The 11,333-nt window shown below is 33.5% G+C and overlaps 1 long non-coding RNA gene across 1 annotated transcript; it reads left to right on the forward strand.

The window, feature by feature from the left end:
* The first annotated feature begins 4,200 nt into the window (after positions 1 to 4,200).
* LOC144424419 (uncharacterized) lies at positions 4,201 to 4,972 on the forward strand. The gene is made up of 4 exons (XR_013476709.1): positions 4,201 to 4,344; positions 4,466 to 4,585; positions 4,672 to 4,725; positions 4,801 to 4,972. It is a non-coding gene; the product is annotated as an uncharacterized LOC144424419 (long non-coding RNA).
* The last annotated feature ends 6,361 nt before the right edge of the window (positions 4,973 to 11,333 follow it).

Genomic DNA, 11,333 nt, shown 5'->3' on the forward strand with positions numbered 1-11,333 from the left:
ACAAATCAAAACTTTAAATACTTCAGTTTAATTTTATTTAGTTTTTTTAAAATATTTTGAATGTATATTAAAACAAGTTTATATTATATGAATAGCATTCGATGTTGTAAGATTCTTTGTATATTCAAAATTACGCGGTAAATACCTGAAAAATATAAATCTTTTTCCATAAATGAGCACACTTACACAAATATATTTATTTACCGTTTCGTCTGACCAAGGTCTGACTTCTCCAGGCTACATATTTAAACAATCAGTGTAAAAGTATAGGAGTTATGCATGTTAAATATTCAATAAAATCATTGAATTCTTGATTAAATGCCAGCGGGTGACTAAATGAAAGGTCATTAATGAGATCTGTCTCTTTGCTTTATATTTAGCATTTGGAATACAAATTAATTAGGCGAGGTGTCAATAGTTGCTCAGATTGTCGGAGGACATAGGAATGATTTTCATGATTTTCATACAAAACAGACCTTACCCAGTTATAAAACATTCTGATATTTCACGTGATATTCATGGTATTGATCAGATTAGAACACGTCTCTAAAATTTGCATTATTTTCTATGACCCAAAGAGTATTGAACTTCTTATTTTGATACCAATCATACGTTTCAGATTTATTTCAGCTTTATTTTTATGATATAATATTAACTTTATGTTAGACTTAATTTATATTATATGAACGACATAGGGTATAGCAGGATTCCTTGTATATTCAGAATTATGCGGAAAATGCCTGAAAACGAAAAAGGAATTAGTGTTCTTTTAGTACCGGTTGCATACGCCAAATTAGACAAGTTGAAACTTACCTCATTATTTTTCGAAAATTTTATCTCAATATTCATTATCCCTTCATTCCCAACTGTTTTAGAATCCTACGGAGAATACAAAATTACAAATAGTATTATGCGATATATTAACACTGTCTGTTAAAAGTAATGAATGAGATGGCAGGCATGAACTCATTGTCTGTCGAACAAAGATTTTAAAATCGGGCAACTACCTAACTATTCGCTACTCGTAAATTTGAAGTAATTTCAGTTTGATCTTTTAAACATTATTACGTTGCGTTACTGAAAAGCATTATCATCCCATACAATTTACAATCAAGCTGAATTTTACATATCTGGAGATATGTTACATACCTAGATAGAGAATTTGGAATAATGCATTCTTTCCTGTAGATTTGACTGGGACACTGATAACAGCAAAAACGGTTAAACCAGTACAAGAGGACAAAACCGCTTTTAAATTATTAATTAATTAAATTATTGATTGAGTGCCTTGTTCAGGCGGAGACGTAAAATCTAACAAGCTTGCAGTACATTTGCTTGCTCTATCTCAGTGGGTCGCGGCGGGTTTCTAGGGGGGTCGCGAATGTCTGACAAAACAGTAGAAAATAATACAAAACTTTAGGTTAAATATTGTCAATAGAACGCGGAGAAGTCTGGAATGGAGTCTAGTCTGCCTCCGAGAGATTTTCACTAGCTGTCGTGAGACTCCAGAATGTCGCTTATTGCTTGGAAACCAAGCAAGCGGCGCGAGGTGTTAATGGCATGTTAACCATTGTGGCGTCACACGAACTCGTCTGCATTTCCGCGCGTCACAATGCGGAAAACACGCGGGCTTCGAAGCAATTGCGGGATTTTTAAACCATGGCCGATATGGCCAAACCCATGGCGACTGACTTTTTAGCTGCCACAAATCAATGGCTAGATGTCGTTACCACGGCAGCGAATTGAAAACCAAAAGCGGCTAAAATTTTGCTGCCGTAACCACGGCATGTCGGTTGTAATGACAGGGCTGTCCCTGATGGCAATAGGTATGGGTTGGGTTGGAACATTTTTTCTTATGGATACAGTTTTGATGGATTTGGGGTTAAGTTTTAGGTTTGAGTAGATTTAATTGCGCATGATGCACTAAAATCTGGTACACGACTTTGTGAATATACCGGTAAATGCGCCATAACCACGGCAAGAGCTGCCATCGGTGCGTCCGTGGCAGCAGCTGTCATGAAGTGGTAAGAACCTCGCCTCCTCTTTATCGCTTATTTTATTAATAAGTATAGAAAGTGAGGCAGGGGGTCGCGAGGTATGATGCATGTCTGCTTCTAAGCCTCTCAGTTATCTTTGTTCCAAGCATAATAACAGTTAGGGCCTTGCACAATATCATTAGCCATATCATCAGTCTCATTTTATTCAATCCATAAAATAAATATTTACTCTCTTGGAAATGTAAAATAAAATTTGGAAATGATTAAATGTAACTACTGAACTGAAATGACATGAAAAATATATACTATGTTCTCCAATGTTATTTACACTTCTCACATCTCAAAACGAAAAAAATAAACACAAATTGCTATTAAATTTAGTTTTGGCACGAGGTCAATTGTTTTCCATTTTTGCTTTTGTAACACTGTAACTATTGTTAATAAAATGCAACGTTTCACGTCACATGCACATGTCCCGCTAGTCTAGGTAGGCGAAATTTTTGGCCCGCGGTCTGAAAAGCTTGCCCACCCCTGGTCTATAAGAATGATGATGTTAAATTCCAGCAAATAAGGCAGTACAGTAATCTAAAACAGTAGAATGAGTGTAAATTCTTCTTTAGGAACTTCCAGACATAACTTCCTGTGACGAAATGTTGTCTGTCTGCTCTTGGAAGATTCTGTGTGCTCTGTATATTTTCTTTGTGCACAGAAATAACAGTTCAATTTCATGCGCAAAAAAAACATTCTCTTGGTATATTACTCTATTATTATTTATCTGCTCGGGTTTCATTTTTTTACAACATATTTTTATGATGAACTGCAAACTTTGGCTCACAGTCATCTTCACAACTGTTCGAGAAGCATTTAATATCTAGTCATGACGAAACTAAATAAATTATGGAAATGTATATGTGCCAGTGTTATGGCATCGACCACTATATATTCGAACGAATCCTGATTGAAAATAGATAAAAATTACTAAAAAACAAAGACCATGATAAATAAATATACGTTTGTTATCTGATTATGAGACGTAACTAAATGGCCGAACCAAATAATTTGAACCTCGCGTGTTTATGGGGTTCCACACGAAACATCAAGGCTAATTCTTTCCTGTCATATCATTAAATTAAAAACAAGTTCTATCAACGAGGACGTGGAAGACATGATGACGTCGCTAAATTACCTGGTGCTAATTAATATTTTGCATTCCCTATGCAAATGAAACTAAATATTCCGCCGATAAGTTGTAACACCAGTTAATAGAATTCTATATTATTTTGATGCCGGTAAAGGCAAAAAATGGGAATGGATATTGGAAGCTATGGGCCATAGAAATATAAGTCTTTGAGTAGCGGGCGGACAACGGGGTAGAACGACCAGAACAATAAGAGGTCTAGTAATATTTTGATTGGTGTCAATTAAGTGTAGGGTGTTGAAAAATTAGAAATAAGGTAAATTTTTGATGGGGTAATATTAAATCTTCTAGATCACTGAGGAATGTAAAAACTTACATTTTTAATATTGAAAAATATATAGACTACATGTGAGTATGATTCCGTACCGTATATTTACCGTATATTTAATTCTAGTTAGTGACAAGGTTACAATACGGAGTATGGAAAACTATATAAAGTCAACCGGATGGTTTGCGCATGAGAGTGAACTGTCTTTTCTGTGCACAAAAAATATACCGAGCACGCACAGTCTTCCAAGAGCAGACAGACAACATTTCGTCACATAAAGTCATGTCTGGAACTCCCAATGAAAGAATTTGTTCTTCATTCTGTTATTTTAGATTGAGATGAGTGCAGTGAAAATGTCATGAGAGCTGGTATAATATATTCCGTGTTATTTTTATAAGTTGAGTTGATGTACTTATTGTCTCTCCTAATCCTGATGCAGGATCAGTGCTGTTGAAATCTATTGAATTGAAAAATGCCCAAGTTTCTTATTTTCTGAACTGGTCCATAAACATTGTTTTGAGATGAACACAGTGAAAAAATTGTGAAAAGAGTATATATTTTTTCGTCATTTCTTTCATTTTATTTATTTAGTTTGATCAGCTCCAAGACTCTGAATACGTATTATAGGTATGGAATAGGACTGATAAATCAATACGCTTAAAACAAAAAATCTAAGAAGTTCCAAATCAGATATTCCGTGATCCATCCATTTTATATTTGATGTACAGTGAGTTGATCATAAGAATGGAATGTAGAATTTATTATTTATTTAGTTAGATATACCGAATCAATGAAAAAAACATTTTGTTAGATTTCTTACAAATTTACTCTGATCAAGACACAACTAGGAAATCACAACAAACGACTTGTCTACTTGAAGTGTATGTATTTATCATTTTTTGTTGTTATCAGTGTCTCAGTTAGATCCAGGGAATACATTTTATTTTTTCTTCCAGTATTTAACTTCAGCTTTAATACTAAATATCAATTTGTGTTTCACAGACTTGAATATGAATTCTGAAGAAAATACCGGTCTGTTGTTCATGGTGGTAATATCTCTACTAATACTGTTGCAAGCTGTAGATATGGTTGTATGCTATGGAAGAAGAAGCAAAGAACTAGGTAGATAAGAAGAGTTCTTGTCTAAATACTGTCTGCGAACTGGGTGAAAACGCCAGATAATCTCTTCATTAATTTTGTATTTTCAGTTGAACCCAAAGAGATGATTGAATACGAGAAAGAACTTTTTGAATAACAACGAGGTGAATGCATATTTCAAATTGTCCACATTTGGTGTATTGTAATATACATTTATTTAAAAAGATTTCTTTTTTCAGGCATATCCCACAGAATGCTGAATACACAGAAAAACCTGCTATAACCAATATTATCATATAATATAAACTAGATCTAATATATATATATATATACACTATACCTTGAAAAACCTAAAAAAATGAACCGAATAAATGAAGTTGTAATTTGTATGTGCTATATCAATAAATATTCTGAAAACAGTCACTGACCTAATATGTACTTTTGCGTCACTCAGTAAAATGAAATTTTGCGATAAGTGTTCAATCCTGAACCTATCACGTGAAATAATAAACTGTTTAATAATGGGCTACTGCTACAGATAGATGGACTTCGGTTCCAAAACTACAAATCCTACATACCTCTGTGATTATCTACTGTGGTATCATGACGCTTGGGTCGGTTGGTTGGCAAAACTAAGTATACAATGCTCACTATCGATATGAACATGTTTAAATGAAGAGAAAATGTTCTCGCGTATAATAGGTACATTGATATCTAAAGCAACCAGGCGAGTTGAAGGTTTCATATTGAAGAGTTATTTTTAAGGTATTCGCAAATGATCATCCTTAGTCGGGTTTGAAACCTGCTACAACCTGACCAGTATGTGACATCAAATATAAATAGACTAATGGTTTCGCGTTTTTTGTGCTTATTTATGAGCTTTTATTTCAAAATGAAATGGTTAAGTCGTCCACACCAATGGAAAAAAATTCGTTCGTTATGAAGGCATTGATGGATGCCTTTTTCAAAGATTAAATGTTAAAAGCACGTTAATTGGTCCTGAATGAGTTGAAAGAATAAATCCTCGAAAACCTATTTCTTATGATCACTGCACATCGGGGAAGGACAAACTATAAATTGAATTAAACACTTCTCATGAAACTCGGGCTATTGAATTTGAATCCAGACATGACAACTTCCTGTGATGAAATGACGTCTGTCTGCTTATAATGATTATCACCCTGTTTCAAATCTCAAAGTTTGAAATGTTGGACGAACACTTTATTCTTTACATAACTAGAAGATGAAATATTTGACTGTTTCACAACTTGTTGCGGTTAGTTTTGAATACAATTTGCGGCGCTCCAGAAGTGTGTTTACCAATATGAAGGTAGCTAAATTTGTTCACATAATATAGAATCTAGATCATGTTGTGTAAGGAAATAAAGCCTATGGGCAGATGATGATTCACTTGGCTAATACAGGCAGTCCCTGACTTCGTAATTGATTTAAATTACGGAAAATCGGAAAAAAAATTACGGCCTAACCCTAAACTGGTACACACACTAAGCGACGGACTATGTACCCAATTTACTTGTGCCTTCGTAGCTGGGGATTCAAAGCCTTCCAGTCCATACTCTCAAGCATTTAAAGTTCGTAAACAGAGGTCAAAGTGCCCTCAGATAATTGAAATTCACAACTATGTACAGATTAAATCTCACAAGACAAACATACTGAATACACAGAATAAAACAAGACATAGAGATAAAAACGATATTTTCATAACGAATGCTCAGTACCTCCAGGCAATTAACTTATGTGACTAAAATATAAAAACAGCTGTTATCATTTTATTTATACTATTCACAGCTTTTACTAGCAACCCGGAATTATATTTTAACCACAATATAAACAGGGGTGGGCAAGGTTTTTCGACAAGGGGCCTAAAATTTTGTCGGCTTATACTTTCGGTCATGTAAGTGTGACATGAAAATTTACAGTTTATGAACAATATTCACCGTGTACAAACGCAAAGTGGAATACAATAAGCTCGTGTCAAAGCTAAATTTAATTGCAATCTCAACAGTTTCCTTGATATTTTCGCTAAAATATCAAAATATTGTTATAGCTTGGCTATTGCCGCATCAGGCGGGTCAGATTGAACTATCAAACTTGTAGGAGTTGGTCCATGGGCTGGAGTTTGCCACTGTCAGTATCAAATCCTTGATTCAAACCCCAATTGACAACTTCAATTCAAACTGCCACTTCTAACCGCAAACTTCAGATTGTAAACCCAATACGAAACCCGATAAACATGTCTGGAAGCAACAAATTACGCTTAATAGAAGCCAGACATTGCCGACTTTTGGAAACACCGTTGCAAGAATTTATAATTCTCGGGACTAATCGAGGGATTTTTTAAACACAACTACAGGTATTTTGCAGAAATGCTGCGCCGATATGTTTGCATGATCCGCGTTAACAACATAATAAATACATCACCAAATTATAAACATGTTGCAATGCCTATACATTCAGATAATGTAAAAATATGCAAATCAATGATAGTCCATTTTGCAGGGCTGCCACTTTTGCCTGACTAAAAACATCTAGATTGACCTCAAAAAACATCTAGAAACATACAGATCAAAAAATAAAACATCTAGAAAATACATCTAGATATGAAGTCATTGAATTTAATGAAAAGTAACCATAATACAGTAATATTAGATGTTAACATCATAACCTAGAATTCAATTCCCACCTGCAGAACTTACAAAACACCTTGTTCTTATCATCTGAAGGGGCAAACCATTCCTTAAGACAATCTTTTCTAAATTTTTGCTGGTAGTGTATACACTTTGGCATTTTGAAAGGTTAATGTTTAAAGAGAGACCCCCCTTCAATAGCACTTAGAGACTTAAATAACTTAATAAGTTTGAAACCCCTTGGCAACAGTATCATCGGACCAACGTCGTCATTAACGTTAATTAAAACGTCACCTGTTTTATTCATCTTTAATTCGTTATTCAAATATTTTAAGTACATAATGCTGTATGGTACCAATAGACGAATACAATATGAATGAGTTTTATCAATATTACATCAATACTTCTGAATAATGAAATAATATTCATTCCCATATTACAGTATTATACACATCTCTTTATTTATTTCCACCTAAATAATATTTAAAACCTTGAAAAAAAATATCCATATTTTATAGCTAACATATAGGCTCGAAATTAGGCTCGAAAAAAAATTCTAGAGTGGCAGCCCTGCCAGTTTGTGATCATTTTGGGTGTACCGGTAACATTTTTGGTAGAAAAGTTGAAATATAGCTGGTCTTTGTTTGAACATAATACAAGTTACACTGCTTTTAGTATTAATACAAGTAAAATTTAAATAACGATGTGGTTTTCACATTGCATGATTTTTGCAAATATTTCTCTCTGTGAAAAAGGGAAATGGAACACATCAATCTTTCCGAGATTTGAAGCGCACAATTTGAATGTGCACTTTAATCTTTGAAGAAACACAGGTATTTTTTAATTTGCATAAAATAATGATCTCATATTCTTAGGACTAAGAGATCATCGATATTCCGGCGAAATTTATGCAATTCCACCTATTTTTCAATACACATTTGACCTTAATTACTGCGCCGACGGTATAAACTGGAGATAGTAATAATCTTGCTTAACCAAAATTTCTCCTATCAAAAACGAAAAGAACTAATTTCTGATTAGTCGAAAATAAACCTTTTATCCAAAAAAGTAATAAATAAAGTTGAGGATTTATCGACTAAACAGAGAAATTCCTTTAAATAAAAAAAAATACCATAGCAGCAGCAATTAACGTTACAGTATATCGTCACGCTAATAACTGAATTGCGTAAGTCATTTTTAGCAGTTTTGAGAAAAACGTAAATAACTTCGTAATGATATTGTTATGTCATTGTGAGTCAATAATTTGCCATGGTTCAATTTTTTGATCGTATCCGGATTTAAGTTAATTTGTATGACGCAGTTAAGTGACGTCATAATGGCGGACTGTGACTTAGGCAGGAATGTGTCTATGACTTAGGGACATACGCCATTTTGCAACTTTACTATATGAACCAGTCCTGAAAACTAAACATTCCAAAAACAAATGTAATTCTCAGTATATACAATGTCGGATCCCCAAAATAGCTAATCAGTTTCAATTACAATATTTTTATGTTCGAAAATATATATTTCTTCAATATAACACGTTTTGCACATCCACCGAAATAACACTAAGATTAAATATAAAGAATAAAACAGCAATGCACCCAATATAAAAGCCAACCAAGGTGAATTGGAATCGGGCAGTGAATATCACAAGTGCACGTCTTCCTATACTGTAGCATAAATTCAAATTAATATCCGCTATGCTAGAATCCGAGATGCAAAAACTCGAAAATACTTCGCCGAGGTTATTTTGCATTTGTGACGTCACAATAGTCCTACGGTAACAAGGATTATGACGAAAAAATTGCACAAATGTGCATGTCATACTAAATCTCCATTTTTATGGGTTTCGAAATTCTTAAATCAAAATCGGAGTTAACAGACAGGTGCGCAGAATTACATAAATACCTATTTTATGAAAAACTCAAAATCGCCAAAAATGACTTACACAATTCGGTTATTAGCGTGACGATATATACCTTTGCTAATTTAACTATTGACAAGACCAATCTTAGGTTCAATGCTCAGGGTGCAGTGAGCTTCGTACTATATAGGTACCACGCTATTCCCAGGCATGGGCGGCTTAAGCCAGTTAGCCAGGCAGTGGGCCTTGCGCTAATTTATGGTGTTGATTATCGAACTGAAGTATTTGCATGTGGCATCTTGTGAGAGAAGCTTTTTGTACTTGAGGAAATCACTAGATCAACAATTAGCGAATATAAAGGTCAACATTGATACACTTAGTGCTCATAATATTCCGTTACTATTATTGTCAATTTGTAATGTAAAACAAATTCATATTCTTTAACGAAAGTTCAACTTTTTGTTTTTGTACTTGTGCTCAGACCGGTCCATATTAGATTAATACCTCATGCGTGCGTGGCTTAACAAAAATACCAAAATATACAGGATGCGAGTCACACAGGAAGTTGTCATATTTGAGTTCACGTCAATGCATGAAGCCGCGAAAAAGGAAATTACATTATGCTGTTTTGCTGGCTACGACGTGCAGTGAGTATTAATGTAGTCAGCATGTAATGTAGAATTTATGATCCCTACCAGTAGAAATGAATAAATTGTTGTCATTTTACTAGCAGTTTTAAACCTTTCTACTTTGACTATTTATTTTAAAACAGACCGTATTCTTTGATTAATAGGTATAAAGTAGAATACCAATAGAATGAAAAATTGAAATAAATATATTTCGTAAAAGGCATGATTGAGCTGTTTTATTTATTTTTTGCTCATAAATATAAAAGATATATATGGATAAGTTCGATTAATATCAGAATTTTCTGAAAATAATGAGTGTTAGGGATTGATTGAAGCCATATGGTGGCTCCTAAATTTTAATAAACCACATTACGCGGGCACGTCGCAATCTACGGAGTTTTATAAATTTACTACGAATAAAAATAAAAATGACTTCGAGCCAAAAATAAAATTTAGAATTAAATACACGCCTCGAGCTATGAAATATGATAGCTTTGTTGATTACGCCGATCGTACATAGGATGCTTTATACAATATTCTTAACTTTATTCTATGAAGACATGTACCGATTATATGTAAAAAAAAAACTATATTTCGTAAAACACACCGTGGGTTGTTTTTATTACTTGGAGATATAAAAGAGATATGGAGTTTAGTTGATATCAGAATTTTCTGAAAAAAAAACAAGTTTTAGGATTTGTTGGAAGCTCAATGGTAGCGCCTAAAATTTATTAGATTATATTAAGCTACGAAGTATTATAATTCATTACGAATAAAAATTAAAATGACGCTGAGACAAAAATGAAATTGAGAATTGAATACACGCCTCGAGCTATGGAATATAATTACATTGTTGATTACAACAATCGTACATAAGATGCTTTATACAACCTGCCTAGCTCTATGAAATGTCTATATTGTTTGTTGGAACTCAATAGCACAAAAGAAAGCTGTAAATTGTTCAAGATGTAGAATGATTAATACTGATTTGTCGAGCAAAAAATGTAATCAGAGATACAAGATTGATTTTTTCCAAAGATAAGCCTAAGAATGAGCATATTGATGTTTATGATAGCGTGCGTTAATTTTATATGAAATCATTCATTCAAACAGGCATCTTATACAAACAGCTATTTTTCAAAATCACTCAATTAATTTATATTTTTTTCTATAATTTATCTAGTTTCGTAATTGCTTGACAGTGAGAAGTGTTCAAGCCTGATTAATTATGGGTAAAATACGTGAACTGTTAGACTGTTTCAAAGCTTTTGAGATTAGTTTTGAATGCAAATCACTTAGACAGCAAACTTGCAGATTCAAAACTAAGTTTATTTTGTTTTTATACTTATTAAGAGCCCTATAACAAGCATAAAAGCATGCAATGTAGAATTCGTTGTATCTTGGGATACAATAGATTCTGACAGAATTCCTCAGCCTTGCTATAAAAAGCCTTTCTACATAAAACAGTTTTGCCACTCAATTAAGCCTCTGTACTTGAAGTGTTTTCGCTCAACGTCGAGTTGGTGAGACATATGTATGAAACGATTGACATAGCAAACACTTTTTGACACGAAATAACGAATTTTCTGATTTTTTGTATAATATAGTTTCCATAAATAGTTCAA

The sequence above is a fragment of the Styela clava genome, chromosome 1, assembly GCF_964204865.1.
Source record: "Styela clava chromosome 1, kaStyClav1.hap1.2, whole genome shotgun sequence".
Classification (NCBI taxonomy): domain Eukaryota; kingdom Metazoa; phylum Chordata; class Ascidiacea; order Stolidobranchia; family Styelidae; genus Styela; species Styela clava.